General features: G+C 35.9%; 1 protein-coding gene across 1 annotated transcript in view; it reads left to right on the top strand.

Annotated features, from left to right (window-relative positions):
• Dcc (DCC netrin 1 receptor) overlaps nucleotides 1-17,795 on the top strand; it is a 658,913-nt gene that overhangs the window by 519,294 nt on the left and 121,824 nt on the right. The gene's annotated exons all lie outside the window — the stretch shown is intronic.

Here is a 17,795-nt window from a genome sequence, read left to right as displayed (position 1 = left end):
GTGGAATGGCCTACACATGCAGATCAGAGAACAGTCTGCATGAGGCAATCCTTGCTTTTCCACCTTTTTTGAGACAAGGTCCTTTCTATGCTGTGCACCCCAGGGTAGCTACCAAGAGGTTCCAGGCACTGTCATGTCTCTGCCTACATCTACCTACAAAAGCATAGGAGACTACCAACACTTGACATTTCTACAGAGTCAAGGGACCCAGGGCAAACTTGTGTGGTTAATGCTTTCATTAAACCATTCCTAGACTTAAGGCTCTGCCCATATTAGGAGACTAAAACATGTCAAAATTACTTGGTACATCTTAATTTATTTTTCTTTTATGATTAAAGAGAAAACACCCTTATTTTCTCAAGAAAACAGGGGTTAAATTTGACTCGAAAATGTTGACTTTACTGTTGTGCCATTTGAAGAGATCACGTACATGGGTTTTCTAATTAAGGAGGAAGTAGAGACTGTAAGAGAAAGAATACTTGCTATTTATTTATTCTTTTGCTACTAAATCTAACACCACAAAATACAACTCATAAACTCTTTTTAAATAGTTAAAATTAATAGAGAGAGGGTGATTTTGTGGAATATTTTTTTTCTTAAATTATGTTCTGGCTTTTCTTTTCGCACATCAGTGATATTATAATATCTTGCTTTTTGGGGATTTCTCAACTTTTCCTAAATACATAGTCTTCTAACTGTATGATAAATAAAAAAACTAGATGATAAATAACGATTATGGTGTTTGTACTTTTAATCTTGTCCTCATATCCACACTTGTATACATATTTTCTATAAAAAAGAATAGAAAGCAAAAACACATTGTACAGATGTTCACTGTGACACCTTACGTTTTAAAAATTGTCCTGTTAAACATTCAGCAAACTCTGAGTTCTCATTTCAAAGTTAAACAAAAAGCAAAGCAAAACGAATACACAAAATTCAAACCCTTTTATTTCCCCCAGTGAGCAGTAACAAAACCCCATAATGGCAGCCACCATTAGTCCATTACTAGATTTGATGTTTGGGGAAAGGAACAGTTGAGAAGCTGCTATGACTGATGTGTAAAGGATGGGACTGGGGCTGTGTGAGTGTTCTAGTACGGAGCACTGCTACAACAGTCATTAATCAAGAGCGAACCTTACTGTTTCTAATCATAAGCAAAAGTGCAGCACACTGGGAGTGAGCCTTCTTGTTAGAATTATTCATTGGAGAATCAGTCAACCACAGACTTCCCTGACATCCAAAAGGCTGAGCGAACAGTGGGTGATTGCTCAGGAAATTTATGAGACCGACGTGAGTATTTTTCACATTCCGCAAAAGAAATACAACAAATGCTTTGCTGACAAAGCTCTAGTCATTACGGATTTTATATTCCAGTTTACTGAGCAGGAAGTTCTCTGAGGCAGATGGCTTGTTTCATCATGGGAGCTTTCTTGAGGACACATCACTTAGAGAAAAACTACAGAGGCGTTCGTGTTGTGTCCGGACTCTCAGCAATAGGCTGGAGGACCTTGTCAGGATATTTTATTTTTCCCATAAGTTTTTTTTAAACTTTTAATTTTCTCCATTTCACCAGAATTTTTTTTTCATTACGTGATTGAGTAGTTTTTAAGTGTTCACTCTATGCCGGGGACCGTGATAGCTACTAGAAATGTTTACAAAAAATAAAAATGGGTTCTGCATCCAGAGTCCTCAGCTGAAAACACTACGTGTTAACAATTGATCCTGTCATAAAACATCCTGGTAACTGTTCTTTTGGAAAGAACACTCTGGAGGGATTTTCTGGGTTTCTTTGTAAACAATAATGCAAAATAAATTAAAATAAACATCCACTTGATTGTCAGCAAGATATAACCATTCAGTAAACAGCTAAGTCACAGACTCTGAACAGAGGTAGGTAGATGTTACCAAGTGCTGGAGTAACAGTACCAGGTCAGTACTCCTCTCATCCCCATATGATACCTAAGAACATGGAGACACTTCGAGTCTTGTCTTCTTCCTACCAATACCGTGATGATTAGGGGCCTGACTCACTAGGGAAGCCTCAGATAATAACAGTACCACACCATGAGGTCTGAACAGCACACTGATAAACTTTCAATTTTGGTTCACTACATCTCCTGGGGTGATGATTATTAGTTTTTTTTTATTTCATTATTATAGGTTTGTGTACTCAAACACACACACACACACACAAACACACATACACATTTGTAGTAAGCTGAGTTCACCCTCTATCTGTCCTCTTGAATCCTGGAGTAGGCACATTCTATAAGGGTTATCAATGAAAAATACATTTTGATGCATCTTAGAAATTACTATTTTATTATTCAAATATATCTCTTTAATTCTACTTCCCTATTTTCTTATTTTTACTTTGAGCCAAATTATTCCATAATCACAATGTAGTATTATTTGCATAGACTCACAGAGGATAAACAAAGCAAAGCTTTGCCTCTGTGTATAACCTTCTTATTTCAAACAATACACAGTAAAATAAATTTATTGAACAGCAACAAAACAATTAAGGCATTCTCATGAAGAACCACGTTTTTACTCTAGCCTTTTCTAGCACTTTTATTCAATCTTGAGTATTGGGATTGCACAAATAGTTTGGATATTTCACAAAGTCTAGAAGCAGAATTTGGATTAGTCCGACATATATCCCTATTTTCATGGTACCCTAATTAATATATCTTAAAAGTGTACAGCCAGTGTTTTAAATACGTTCCTCTTGTTATCCAACCGCCCTGCACTGCCCCCCATAACGCTCTATGTCTTGTAAAATGAGCACTGTGCCCACCAAATACTGAATACTGTCACTGCTGTCATCCCGACACTGCTTATGACCCCACTCCGCTCACTGTAGAAAACATCACACACCACTTCACACCACTGTCATTTCTTTAAAGGCCTCAGGTTCATCTGCTTTTTATTATTAGCTCTAATTTTGCATGGACACACAGGAGTTATATTTGCGGGTACTATATCCTAATTGATACATTTATACACAATGTGCATAATTAAATTAGGATAATGAGCATTTCCATACCTTGAAATACCTTTTACTTAGTATATGCCTCCAAATCCATCTCCTATAGTTATTGTAAATATATAATTAATACTTATTCACATATTTATACTGCCATACTGCTTTCATACTCCTCCAGGACTCTTCCCATTTGAACTGCGTTTGTTATACATTTCTGAGATCTTTTTTATCCCTCTCTCTCCTTCACTTTTCAACTTTTTTCCCATTTCTCTGCTTATCTCTGATGGAATATCTAACTTCCAAAATGAAATGTCATTTAAATTAAACAGCATAGTTTATTTGTGTCTAACTTTAGCAATATGGCATCATTAAGAGTCAATCACATGGCACCATATATCAGTATTTTATTTTTTTTTTTTTTAGTTTTTAGTATTGACTTGAATTCTCCAAGCTTTAGCTGTTGTAAATTATGCTAGAAAACATGGATTAACACATATATTTGAACCTACATTCTTCTCTGTGGGGCTAACAATCATAAGTAGAGCTGCTCGATCATATAAAAATATTTTTTAAATTTTTAGTAACAATACTGTTTTCAATCAAAGATACTCTGTTTCACATTACTCACAAGGGTAGAAGCCAGTTTTGCTAATTTTTGTGAAGACTTATTACTTTTTTAAATATTAACCATGAAAAATATAAATATAAAAATATAAATTTGCTGCATGGTTCTTCTAAGAATGTGAAGCTATCTAGTTATTAGTGATTCTAAGCATTATATCATACTCTATTTATTCACATTTTATGTCTCCTTTGAAGAAAAATATTCAAGCATTCTATATCTTTGAATCATTCATGTTTTGTTGTTGAATTTCTAGATATTAGTCTTTTAACAGACATAAAAATATAACGCTTTCCTCAATATTGCTGGGTTGTTTTGCTTTATATTTCTTAATATTTTTTGGTCTATAATTAATTTCTTTTTGTCCTACTTGTCAACCTTTTAATTTGTTGATTTTGTAGCTAACATTATGCCCAGGAGACCATTGCTTGCCAATGTCATGCAGCTTTTGTTTTACATTTTTTTCATTAACTGTTAGATTAGGTTTTACAGTTAATGTTCTGATCAAGGTGAGTTCATTGTTGTATAGTATTTAACCTAAGAACCTAACTTATTCTCTTGCATCTAACTATCCTGTCACCTATATTGAGCCTGTCATTCCCATCAAATTGTCATGACACTTTTGTTAAAAATCATTTGCCCTCACATCATGGGTTTATATCTGGGCTGTGGACTTTAGCACATGGGCCCGTCTCCACACTAGTTTAGTTGCTATAGCTTTATAAAAGCTTTGCAAACTAGAACCCCTGATACATCCAACTTGTTGCCTTTTATAAAACTTTCATAGGCATTTAGGATCCTTGGAATCACAAAAGCATTTCACAGAAAACTTTCTATTTTACACAGAGGTCACCGGACCTGTGATAGGGAATTCATTGAATCTATAGATCACTTTTGTCATAAGCCATGTTTTTGGGGTGACTTCTGTTGTGGTTCAGCCATGAGAGGTTCATACATTCCAGGGTAGGGACATGTGGATTAGAAACATTAGGTAGGAAGAACAGAGATAAGAAAGAAATACAAAGAGACAGAATAGTACCAGAAGGGCAACTCAGTGAATAATGAATACTATATTCACCTGTGTGAAAACATCCTGGTATTGATATAAAAACAGAGAGGAGGACCAATGGAACTGAATCAAAGACACAGATATTAATCCACACACCTTCGAACACCTGATTTTTGACAAAGAAGCAAAAAAAATATCAAATGGAAAAAAAGAAAGCATATTTAACAAATGGTGATGGCATAACTGGATATCAACATGTAGAAAATGAAAATAGACCCGTATCTATCACCATGCACAAAACTCAAGTCCAAATGAATTAAAGATCTCAACATAAAGCCAGGCACACTAAACCTTATAGAAGAGAAAGTAGAAATACACTTGAATGCCTTGGCACAAGAGACGACTTCCTAAATATAACCTCAGTAGCACAGACACTGAGAAACAATTAATTAATGGGACCTCCTAAAACTAAAAAAATTCTGTAATTTTCATATGCTTTTATATAACAATATAAATGGGGAGAAGGCAAAAGACTGCTTTAACATAACACAAAGGACAACCAGAATAGTTACTTGCTTCAATACTTGAGATATCAAGTCATTATTTCCTGGGAAAAGCATTTGGTGATTTGAGCAAGATACACCCTAGACTAAGTATCCTGTAGACAGCCACTCCCTATGTCCAACCTCCTATTTTAATTAAAGGAGCAGGAATAGGTTTACATTCTATGATTTTGGGTCAGGATGGAGCAGAGCCACCTCTTGAGCATCTCAACGTCCAAAACACCAAATAACCACCCTAGTTTGGAATGTATAGTCACTTTGAAACTGCTTTGAAAGCAAAAATAAGCTCAAACTCTTTGACCTCAAATCGAGGTGGATCAAGCGCACATATTTTGGGTCCCCATACACGTTGAGGGTATTAACATTTTAATAATATAGTTGCCAATTAATAAAAATAAGAGGTATTTCCATTTGTATTTACCTTATTCAACTTCCTTCTTCAGTTGTTTGTACTTCTCCATGTATAAATATTTCAACACCTTAGTTAATCTGTTAGTATTTTATAGATTTGATGCATTGGAAGTGGAATTGCTTATATTTTTGTTTAAAGATTTTTTCACTTGTTTTATTTTAATTATTCATGATAGGGTTTATTTTTGTGACAGCTGTGACGGTCCTGGCAGTAGCTTTGTAGACCAGGATAGCCTTGACCTTGTTTTTTCAATTATAATGTGTAGAAAAATAACTGATTTTTTTCTATTTTAAATGTACGTTTCAATTTTGTTGAATCATTAACAAACGCCAATAGATTTTTTTGCTTTTGCAAACTCTTTGTTATTTAATAAATACAAGGTCCTGTCATGTAGCAAAGGAATAATTTTACTTCTTTGTAATTTTAGGTTTTTTTTTCCTTCCGACGTGCTTTTGTTATAATTAAATATTGTTGTCTTCCATCAACGTCATTAAAAAGCTTTCAGTCTTCACCATTGAGTAGGAAATTTTCTGGTCATTTTTTTTATCTTGAGATAGTTGTTTCTTCAATTATTTTATTTTATGTGTATGTGGGTTCTACCTGCACATATGTCTGTGCATCCTGTGTGTGCCTGATGGCAGTAGAAGCTAGGGGAGTGCTCAGAACTTTAGCCTGGAGTTCTTGATGGATGTTAACCACACACAAGGTGGGTGATGGGATGTGAATGTAGTTTCTCTGGGAGTCAATGTCCTTAACCACTAGGCATCTTTCCATCTCTCTACATTGAAATAGTTTTATTCTATACATAGTTTATTAAACATTTTGATTAGTAAAGGGGTTAATTTTCATCTACGTGAATTGAAGTAATAATCTTCATGACTCCCTTCATTTTATCAGCATGGCATTTAATAGTGCTGATATTTTAATTATTTTAAATCTTTTTGCATTAGTTTTGCCAGATTTTGTTTCACATCAATAATCTGATAGAGAAATGATTCCTTAGTGTTGCATAGAGTAAGGGAATGAAGAACATTCAGAATGACAGGTCACTTTGGAGATCTGCTCATGAAACACACTTATTGATCCTTTTCACTTCTCCTATTTGCTTCAAAATTCAAAACGACTGCTGAATCTTTCACACCAAGTTGTTTGGCAATGTTCGTCAATCTAATTGGTATGAGGGATCTACTTTGATAATGTTCTCAGCTGGTCATAGCCGACGCCCAGGTCTGCTGCTCTCCTTGTTATCTCCAGGCCTTCATTTACCTTATGTTGTTATATGCAATAGCAGCTGAGCCAAACGTATTGTTGCTTTTGGAAGCTGGCTCAATTGCTTTGAATTCATTTAAAACTCGTCTAAGAAAGAACTAGAATTTGCTTTGTGTGTCTCTTCTTTCCAGGTTATCCAAACAAATAACAAGTACTAAGTCATTAGTAAAATAAACAATCTAAACATAAAGTGATAAGAGCATATTAAAATGACGCATACTGAAACATGTTTTCCAAGAATGTATTAAATAACAACTGTACCTTTCAACCCTTCTAATCAATACAGATACTTGTTTTCCCCCACAACTGGATAAGTCATGTATATGTGTTTCATCATCTAATAAAACCTTTAAAACATACAATTATTTAAGATCTTAACCAATATAGATAATCTTGTATAACATTCTCCACGAAAATTTATAAATGCATAACTGAGGGGCCACTGGCAGTTGCACCAGGATTTATCCCCAACTGGCTTTTTGGAACCCATTCTCTTTGGAGGGATACCATATCATAGAGAGACCTTGGTCCTTCCTCAAAGCAATGTGCTTCCCTCTCTGAGGAGTGGAGGGGCATGGACTTGGGGAAGGTGAAGGGAATGGGAGGAAGGAGGGAGTGGTGAACTGGGTTTGATATGTAAAAATGAAAGCAGGTAAGTTTTTTTTGTTTTAAATACAATGAAAATAGGAAAAAAAAATTCCTATGTATTAAACTGATAAGACTCACTGTGAGCCTTGTCAGTTTGGTTGCTCACCTTCCTGGACTTAGGGGAAGCTGTGAGGACCTTGGACTTAACATAGTGAAGGGAACCCTGATGGCTCTTTGTCTTGGAGAGGGGTGGAGTGGGGGTATGGGTGGAAGGGAGGGGAGGGAAGGGGCAGGAGATGGAAATCTTTAATAAAAAAAAATTCAGTTGCAAACCTGTAATATGATTCAGTATTTTTGTTTGGTACTTCAGTTTTTTTCATCTTTTGTGATTTTTGGCTTTTCTTTATTTTCATGTTGGCAGGGTATTTTCCATTTGAATTTTGCTAGTGACCTACTGACTATTGACATTAATAATCACACTTATTTTCTTCTCAGTTTACTCATGTGAAGTCCATTTGATGTAGTTATTTAGTTTTAATTTAATTTCATTTAGTAATTAAATCTTGTGCAAATGTCTGCCCTTTCAATTCTTCCAAATAATCCAAGTATTTATTGAGCATACTGATTTAGTTTTGAAAACTTGTGTCAATAGTTATATTTATTCATGATCAAGTTTTCAAATACATTCTTTATTCCATTTGTCATTGGTAGTTATTGTTTTCAGCAGGTTTTTCTTTACAGAATTATTTCAACTTCATTTTGTCAAGTTTTATTAAAGTTCAGTGCTAAAATAAGTTTAATTTTATAGATACAAGGGAAATATTAATGAGATGTCATTCCCACTGTTAACAAATGTTATTTTTTTCATATGTTCATATTATCCTGCATGGAGTACATACTGAAATAAATATTACCTTTAAAATTTAAGGCACAGATTTAAAAAAAATGAAGTAGATAAAATGACAACATTTTGGGTCAATCTTTTTGCTACAAGATGTAAATGAATAGGTTGTATACATGAAACTAAATCATGTATTAAGCCATTGGCTTCTTTTTCTTATTTTCTGTTGGGGCAGCTGGCCCAATCCCTGCGTTCAGGGGCGTGGCTGCCCCAGGGGAGAGAGGTACCTTTAAAAATAACCGGGTTGGGGATAGCCGCCCTGATTTTCCCCGTGTCACCCTCTGCTTCGCTGGAGCCTTGGCTTTGTAAGTGTCCATTTTTCTCCTTTTATTAAAACTGATCTATTCCAAAAGGACTATTTTTGGTTATTTCAAATCTCTCGCATCAATTGTCAAATGTGATATAAGTGTGCAATCTATAAACTATTAGCATTCTTCAGAAAGCCATTGCATGTATATGTCATTAGTTGTACTTCTTCTATGAAGTTGAAAGTGTAGAAGGAACTTCAAGGACACTTATGTTTCATTGTCTTAGTCTCCCATTGGTGCTGTCTACAGGCAACTCAGCGATTCTGGCAACACACTGGAGAGATGGGGTCCATAGACTCTATGTCAGTGTACAGGAATAGCTCGTTAGACTTAAATGAAATAGAGTGCAGCCTGCTGCTGAGTGGTAGACCATTTCTTTTTCTCCCATGAGCAAGGGACTGAATTTTTCCTAAGGACAAAATATACACAAACAAATGAACAAAATAAAACTCCACTATTTTTCCATTCTGCTCAAAGGCTGTAAGTTGGTATTGATGTCACAATGGGTTGAACATGTACCATTTACAGCACACCAGCTTGTGGTAGTGTGTTTACCAAATCTCAGCAAATACTAGACTGTAACGTTGCTCATAGCACTCAATGGCTTACCTACAAGGGCTTTTACCTGTGAATAATGAAGAAAGCAAGAACAACTATACAATTAAAGAATAGGCACAAAAATACGTAAGAATCTGGATGTTATCTGAGTGTCATCTATTTTGCATAATTCATGGTTAATGTCCACAAAACAAAAACAACTCTCAATTAAAGGGAAGGACAGGGCATGCTAATTCAAACACCACATGCATACACTCATGTGCCTATGGAGAGTTCACAAAGAGAATCTCGGATATCTGTCGAGTATAAGGCAAGACTCATTTCAAATGGCAGTTATTCAAATGAATATCAATATGCTGTGAGGGTTGGGAAAATAAATGATATTAATATGATCTTCACCTATTTAGGAGGCCTCCAAATTATAACTAAAGGTAAATTATTATAGGGCATATTGATACTGATGTCTTAGCCCTTAAGCTGAAGTAAATCATGGCTGCCTACACAGCAGGGAAACATGGTTCTGAGTCAATGAACTTCTGTGCAGTGATCTGTATGTTTGCTTTTGCTTTTTTCCCTCCAACTTCTGGAATGAGGACCCACAATGAGCTTTTTAGAATCTCAACAAAGACAAGTATAATAAAGCCCTTCAAAGTTTATTGTCTGCCACAACAAGTTAGAGTCTAGTTATTAGACTAATACTACCATTATTCCAGGCCATTCTCTCTCTCTTTATCTCTCTCTTTATCTCTCTATCTCTCTCTTTATTTCTCTCTCTCTCTCTCTCTCTCTCTCTCTCTCTCTATCTCTCTCTCTCTCTCCATGCCTTTTGTTTTCATGGTTCTCTACCTCCTATTACAGTATTTCTAACACCCTGAAAGAGTGGGTGAAGAGATTAACAAAGAGAATGAAACACAAACCTAAGAAAGAACAGAAGTATGAAGGAAACAAGAAAGCACTGGCTTTTGCATGTGTGTGTGTGGTTTCTCAAGACAGGATTTCTCTGTGTAACAATTCTAGCTGTCCTGGAACTAGCTCTTATAGACCAGGCTCCAGACCACATCTGCCTGCCTCTGCCTCTCTAGTGCTATGATTAAAGGTGTGTGCCACCAGTGCTTGGCAAAAGCACTGGGTTTTATAAAAATACATGCTGCTGCTTCGGGTATCTGTTATGAACTATTTAGTTGTTTTGTTTGTGTCCTGAGGAGTCAAATTAACTGGCTTTTTAAACCATCATAATGATTTGTCTACTTTCATTCACTATACTAAAATATTTGTATTCTTATTAATTCAGCCCATAGGTATTCATCCCATATTTTCAACTAACTTTATATTTAATCCAACATTTTTGAGTTACTACTCAATAATACTAATGAAGAAACCCTGTATCCTTTGTATTCCCATGTCTACCTAACTTCCTTATGCACGGTTTTGATGAGGAAGCATTTCATTGAGTATGGCATTTTGTAAACTCTGCATAATGCTGTGTAATCCAAGCATGTCCTCATATCCATTCCTGACTCCCAAAGCTATCTGCCGAAGCACACCCCAGCAGCTAAGTGGATGAGGGATGTTTACTGTGCTCTACAGCATAAATAAGAGAGAAGCTCAAAACCTCTAGCCCTACAAAAGAGCACCATTGAGCATACACAGCATTGGGTCCTACTAGTGTGTCCTCTGACTTAAATGCACAAAAACTCATGATCTACATTACTAAAATAAACATGAACCATCCTTCCACTATTTATTCATACTTATTCATAACACTCTTGAGGCAATTGAGGGAAATTTGTTTATTGATTGCATGACAACCCAAGATGGCTACATTATCCATCAGAGAAGACAGAGATGAATTTACGTGGAAGAGCATCTTCAGCAAATACAGTTTTTCCTTGTGGCTCAGAAAAGTCAATTCTGCCCAATTTGTTCATTTACATTCCTGTAATAAATTCACGTTCCAGACATTCAGCCATTTTTACCTGTGATGCTTTCTGAAGAAACTGAAATTTCTTCTATTGTCTTATTTTGCCTGCTTTTGTCTTTCTAGTCCCAGTAATTATTTCACACTCCTGTCAGAAACCAGAACTGTGAGTCATTCTCCATCTTTTTGCATTCTCCACCACCCCTTCATATATGTCTATAATATATGCTATAAGATTTATTTTCCTTTTATTCATACTGCACCACCTCAAGCCAGGCCCTTATGATATTTGTCCATACAATTACAGTCGCCTCTGAAATATACCTACTTTTAACATCTTTTCTATTTTTCCTAGGCTGTATCATTCTATAATAAAGCACAATTTATATTTTCTTATATTTATCATCTCATATTTAACAGCAACAAAAATAGGAAAAAAATATAGTACAAAAGGCTAAGAGGCTGAGCCTTGAAATCAGGCATTTTACCATTGACCTTTAAGAAGAAGATAGCTAGTCATCCATTTAAGAAATACTTCTTGCCAATTGGTCAACGTTTCCCTTCCTTCTCTGGTTAAGTTATACTTTAAAAAGAAAAAAACAGTGTCTGACACTTTCACAGTGACATGCCTGTGCAATAAATAATAAAATAGCTATCTATTCATATATGGGTGCATATGTATGTAGAAGAAAGTGATTTTAAATAGTTCTCCTCTAAATGAGAGGCCAGATATTTGCTCTGATTTTGAACATGAACCAATATGTAGATGTGTTGAAATATCATATCCTCAATAAATATACACAAAACTATGAGTCAATCAAAATATTTTATAAGTAGTCTATGTTACACACAAGAGTAAGTTAAAATTAAGTAAAATTAAGAATATAGTTAATAAAGGACTCAACCTGTCATCCGCAAAATCAGTTAATATTTAGAGAAAGAGAAGAACTTAGAAGAGACAAAGTGGGAGACCGTTACCGTTGTCTTCAAGTTTTAGTACTGACAGGAAAGATGCCCCGACCCTTAGAGCTTCACCTGCACTTGCTTATTATACTCTTCCACCTCACATTTGATCACCCAACATGTCAGTAACACTTCTACCATCCACGAGACCTCACTGACTCCAAATCATTTTGTGCTTATTTTTTCTTCAATTTCCAGCGGTGTTTTCATGAAGAGCTATCTGAGTGACAAATTTTGAAAACGTTATATGTAAACCTGCAAGTGTAGTCTCTCTCTCTCTCTCTCTCTCTCTCTCTCTCTCTCTCTCTCTCTCTCTCTCTCTCTCTCTCACACACACACACACACACACACACACACACACACTAACCTATTAGATATCAAAGTCAACGAATAAAATACCCAATATCAAAAACACATCACTCATTTTGGAATTTCTGGCCAATCAGTTCCTATCCACCCCCCAAACATTACAGACTCTTGCCCATGCCCTTGGTTACTCTTCAGAACGTGATGGTAAGACTCTGTTGCTGAAAACCCACATCCTTCAATAGCAGACAACAGAGAAATCAAACTGGTTCTGACCTGGAAACTTGTTTCCTGCTGCCTAGCTTTCAGGTACTGGAAAGTGCTGCGTGTTTACCAGATGTAAAACATAACCATCACCCTTGCCCGGATTCAACATATAACCCAGATTTACTTATCGGAAAATATAAATCCTTGTTCTTTTTGGTTCATAGAAAAGTAAACCTAAGACATCGGCTATCTTTGTTTTTTTCCTTCTTGAACATTCATATTTCAGTCTTCTCCATTCATGGTTAAATTTGTACACAGTTATAGTTTTCCTAGGTCTCATATGTGTCCATCTGACAAGCGCTAAATGCTGTCTACTGAGAACTAAAGTAATTTTTCACCTGACTTTCTTATTGATAGTAGACGTTAAGCAATTAAATAAAATATGACACAATTTCATGCCTTAGTCTTAAATAATTCTTCATGTTGACTGAGGAAGTAGTTAGTATCTATAAGTCTGGCTAATGAACAAATCATGTAATCTGACCTTTAACTGTACAGGGTTTCTGGGGAAGAAAAATGAAGTCTTTGTTAGCGAATGATTTAGGTTAGGTATTAATTAAATTTGGAAAGGAGTGTATGTCATGAAGGTAAATTGAGTGTATTATATGAATTGCATCTTCCTCAAGTATGAATTGCTTGTCCTTCTCAGAGATCAATGCTGTCTGTTGGATTTACTCTCCACCCATTACACTTAATTAAAAAGTTCAGGTCCAGAAGAGTCCGCGGTCTCCAGAAACACGTAGGGTCTCACAATGATGCAGTGGCCTCCATCCTGTGGTTGTGGTAGCCCTGGCGCTTTCCAAGGAGCAGCTGTTTGCATTAGGAGACAGCTAGTATTCTGATTTCCCCTAATTGACTTGTTGGCAGTGCTGACAGAGAATAGAAAGGATGGAGGAGCATCTCTTGCTGGGCCCCAGCAAGCGCTTGGCATGGGTAGGGCCCCGGAATGAAGTGCACAGTCTATAAAGAGGGAAAGACCATGAGCTGTCAATCTGGCACACACCACTGGCATTTAATTCACATAAAATATTAATTAAAATAATGAAATTCTTCATGCTCGGCATTTGTTACTAAGCACAGACTATCAGGGCTGCCCCTAATGTTTCCGGATTCATTCTCTGACTCCCAGAGAGCAAATTCATCTCTAACCTCCAGAGAAGGATTAACACAGGCTCTTAGAATAATGAGTCTCTTACCTCCCATGTCTCTTGGGAAGGACACCAAGTCTTCTTCCAATAACCATTTCTTGCCTTTACAACCCTCTAATCAATAAATGTGCCTTCCTCCCCCTCTGCTTTTCATGAAGCTCAAGCAATAATGGGCCCAGTCATCTACTTGCGCATGCTCAGGGTTCTTAAGAATTTCTTTGGCTTCCTTAATCCCAAATCGAACTGTTGTAAAAGAAACGTTGACCAGTCAAAGAATAAAAACAAAAAATTCTGTTCAATGCCATGAAATATGTGGACTCCCACAGAATATCTATAACTAAAAATAATTCCCAGGGAAACCTACCAAGACCCAAATCCCTCCTGTATGATTAAATCACATTAAATTCAAATGAGGAAACTGCCACACTTTATTTGCAGAGATAACTGATACATTTGTCAAGCCTGTGTCTCTGCAACATTTCAGCAAATACCCAAAAATAAATTTATTGTCATAATTGTCATTAAGCATATTCCTGAACAATGGAGTCTGACCATAATTAATGATTAATTCATTTGGAATTCATTATGATAATAGTAAATGCGCTTCACTCATTTGATGCTTCCATTCTGGCAGTGATTCTAGGCCGTTGTTTTCTAATTTACTGATTTTAAACGTGAAAGCTCTGAGCATGTGCAGGAAAATAGTTCCACATTGCCCTCTAGCGGTGAACTGATAAAAATCCAACTTATTGTAAATTGTAGGGGAAAACATTCTGGGTTCTCCGGACACTTTGAAAGCTTTTTGAGCTCAAAACAAATTCAAAAATATCCCTCCGTCCACATCTAAAACAGATCTTAAAACATTCCATGCGTTCCTTAAGTTTGCCATTAAATGAGTAACAAGTTTATCTTCCTTGTGCAGACAAGGTCATTAGAGGATCACGCCTAATGTGGGAGGGAAAAGCCTATTGTTTCCTCTGGAGGTCCAGACTGCAGACAAAAGCATCACATGTGTGCTAGAGAGCCCAAAGCTGCATCTCGGAGTGCAGGTGGTAACGTTGCTGTTGTTTATAAAAAGCAAGTGAGTACACTTCCAGTCAGGAGCAGAGAGAAAACAAGAGACTCCTTCTTCCTGGCATGTCTATAGTGAGTGCCCCTAGCTGCTGGACTTTTAGAGTTTCACAGCCCCTTCCAGTACCTGGGAGAAGGATGCTTGCAAACAGAACCTTCGCATAAAGGACTTAAAGTTACACTCGCCCTCCTGACCATAGTAGGTCTAGATTCACAAGAATCTACTTGCTAGCATGAATTGATTAGTTTATCTAAGTTCGCTACAAATATTTAAAGGGTGTTGTTTTCACACAAATGTCTGGGTTTTTAGAGAATCTGACTGCACTTAGACCACCTTCTATGGATTAATAGTGTCCTGAAACTGAATTATAGTTCATCTTTAGCTTTTAGGAATCTTTCCCCCTTATCATTTCTCATGCAGGAACCGAGTCTGGCTTACTTTCCTTTGTTCACTCTGATTAAAAGGACACAAATCTCAAAGCTGTGCACATAAGGCAAATAGATAGTCTAGATCCTGTGTATGGAAATAGAAAAATCCTGGTCTCATTTCCACACCCTTGATAACTACCTAGATAAATACAAATGTATACGTGTATGAGATTGAGCTAAATTACACTTTAACTACAAAAAAGCCATTTCCTATATCATTAGGTTAATACCAAGTATAAGTGTTTGTGTCTTAATATATAGATGAATCATCCATCTGAAACAAAAAATTAGATCTAACAACACTGATATAACTAGAATAGGTCATTGTCACAATAGATGAGTATTTTTCTACCTTTCCTAAGTGTATTTTCATCATTCCCAGATTTCCTTCAAATATTTTTACTTTCTATGATCTCCCCTCCTAGACCTCACCTCTTTCCACAAGCCCCACTTGAGGGTAAATATCTGTTGGAAACCCTTCTCAGCTGGCCTGGTCCTTCATGACCACTTCAGTCCTCTAATCCCAAACGGCATCCCGAGAGCATCCTGTATATTTTATTGCTTAATTTTATGTAGTGTTTCTTTTTTCCCCTGTTCAGAATTAACTTACTAAGCTAATAAGGGAGGTTCATATTTTACAACCAGTCTTGAATCTCAGAGAACACTTGACATTTGATTATTGATTACTTCCTTAAAAATAAACTGCTTTGACGATAAACATATGCGTATCTATGCATGTGTGCGTGCACACATACGTTTCTCTTTTTGAGTAGCAGCAATTCATCACATGGAAGCCAAAGACCTGCATGAGATATGATCTTATATCATTTTTTGTTATATTGTATTTTGGGGACATGGTTATTTTGGATATTATTGTCTTTAACATATGCACTTAAATTACATTCAAACTCCATGAAGGAAAAGAGACCTAATAGATTTTCAAAGATCATCATTAAATATAAACTCACTTATTTGAAAGCCTCATCATTGTTATGTAAATACCTTGGTACAGAAAAACACACAGAACACATAAGTACATACACACGTGCTTTCACTGGGTTCAGCATGTTTCTCTGCTTTGTTTGCTGTGTTCCGGCAGTTAGAGGCTAGTCCCTGTTACTAGACTTTAGAGGGCAGGATGCTTTCCATTTGAGACACCTGGTGCATGGTTGTTCGTTGATTTTCTGAAATGGTAGAATGACAGTATTCTGTTTCTCTCCTTAGGCTTTTCTTTTAGAAAAATTCAAACTGATCCTCAAGCTATCTGCTCACGCTGGAATGAAGCTTATTTAGGAAAAAACATAAATACTAATTTCCTTCCCAGTTTCTCAGATAGTTATGTGACTATTTGACAACCTCAGAACTGACCAATGGTTTCTAGCCTAAAATATCTCTATAAATTAGCATGTTTACATATATTTCAGGGAGTTGATACACTGAAGTTCCTTCGATGATGACTTCTTTAGTGGTCAGTGGAACCCTTTATACAAAAATCCTTGATTCTTTAAACAGGAGATTGCCATCCTCATTGGCTTATTTTTCCTTTTCTAGTATGACAGGATGATTTAAGCTCGGTTGCCATGTTTCCATCTCCAAACTTGGGATCACCAGATCCATACACAGCTGCAGCCTACACACTGCGGATGCTTACATTATCAAGTCTGTCCTTCTTGACTTTTTAAATGAATAGAATGTGACAAGGAATTAAAACACTTCTTTAAAAAAATTGAATTTTTTTTTCTAACTCAAGTTTGGGAACATGGAACTTTAACTACAATATGTTAATTCTGTGTGTATTCTATCTCTCCCAAGACTCTTGCTTAAAATGGCACATTATATGTAAAATTGTAGCCCTTGTGGTCTTTCATTGATTTATCTATATTATGTTTGCCTTAAAATGACAGTTCCACCTTCATCAAAATGACTCATTTGATTGTTGTATATAGATGACCATTGTGATCTATTAATGCTCTGATCATTATAGTATCATAGCATAGGCCAATACATAATTAAACATCTCCTGACACTTAGTTTTAGTTCATTTACTTTATTATTCAGAAGTTAGCTTTCAGGTCATAGTTTCCCCTGGTCATTTTGGATGTCTAAAACTCATTTTTCATTAATTCTGGTGGTCAATAAAATGAAAGGCAATAGCAGTTTGGAAACGAATAATAGTTTGATTGTTTATCTCCTTTATATTTATTAATAATTTTGACTGTCTAGAAAATCCTTAATTATATTTTCTTCTCTAGAATAAAAAAATAAATTACTATAATTCTGTCTCATAAGCTATTGCTTTAGTAAAAATAGATTATGCTCTATTTCTGCTCTGATAAATCATATATTGCTTTTATTTGCATTTTTAAAGATTATATCAACAAAGGAAATGTATCCTTCTGTGTTTATTGTGTCCGTTTGAAATTTTCTTCTTTAAGGACTCTGCTTAGTGTGTTTTAGCTATTCCCTCACCA

Source organism: Arvicola amphibius, chromosome 5 (genome assembly GCF_903992535.2).
Source record: "Arvicola amphibius chromosome 5, mArvAmp1.2, whole genome shotgun sequence".
NCBI lineage: Eukaryota > Metazoa > Chordata > Mammalia > Rodentia > Cricetidae > Arvicola > Arvicola amphibius.
Note: the sequence above shows the minus strand (reverse complement) of the source record. Positions and strands in the feature narration are given on the sequence as shown.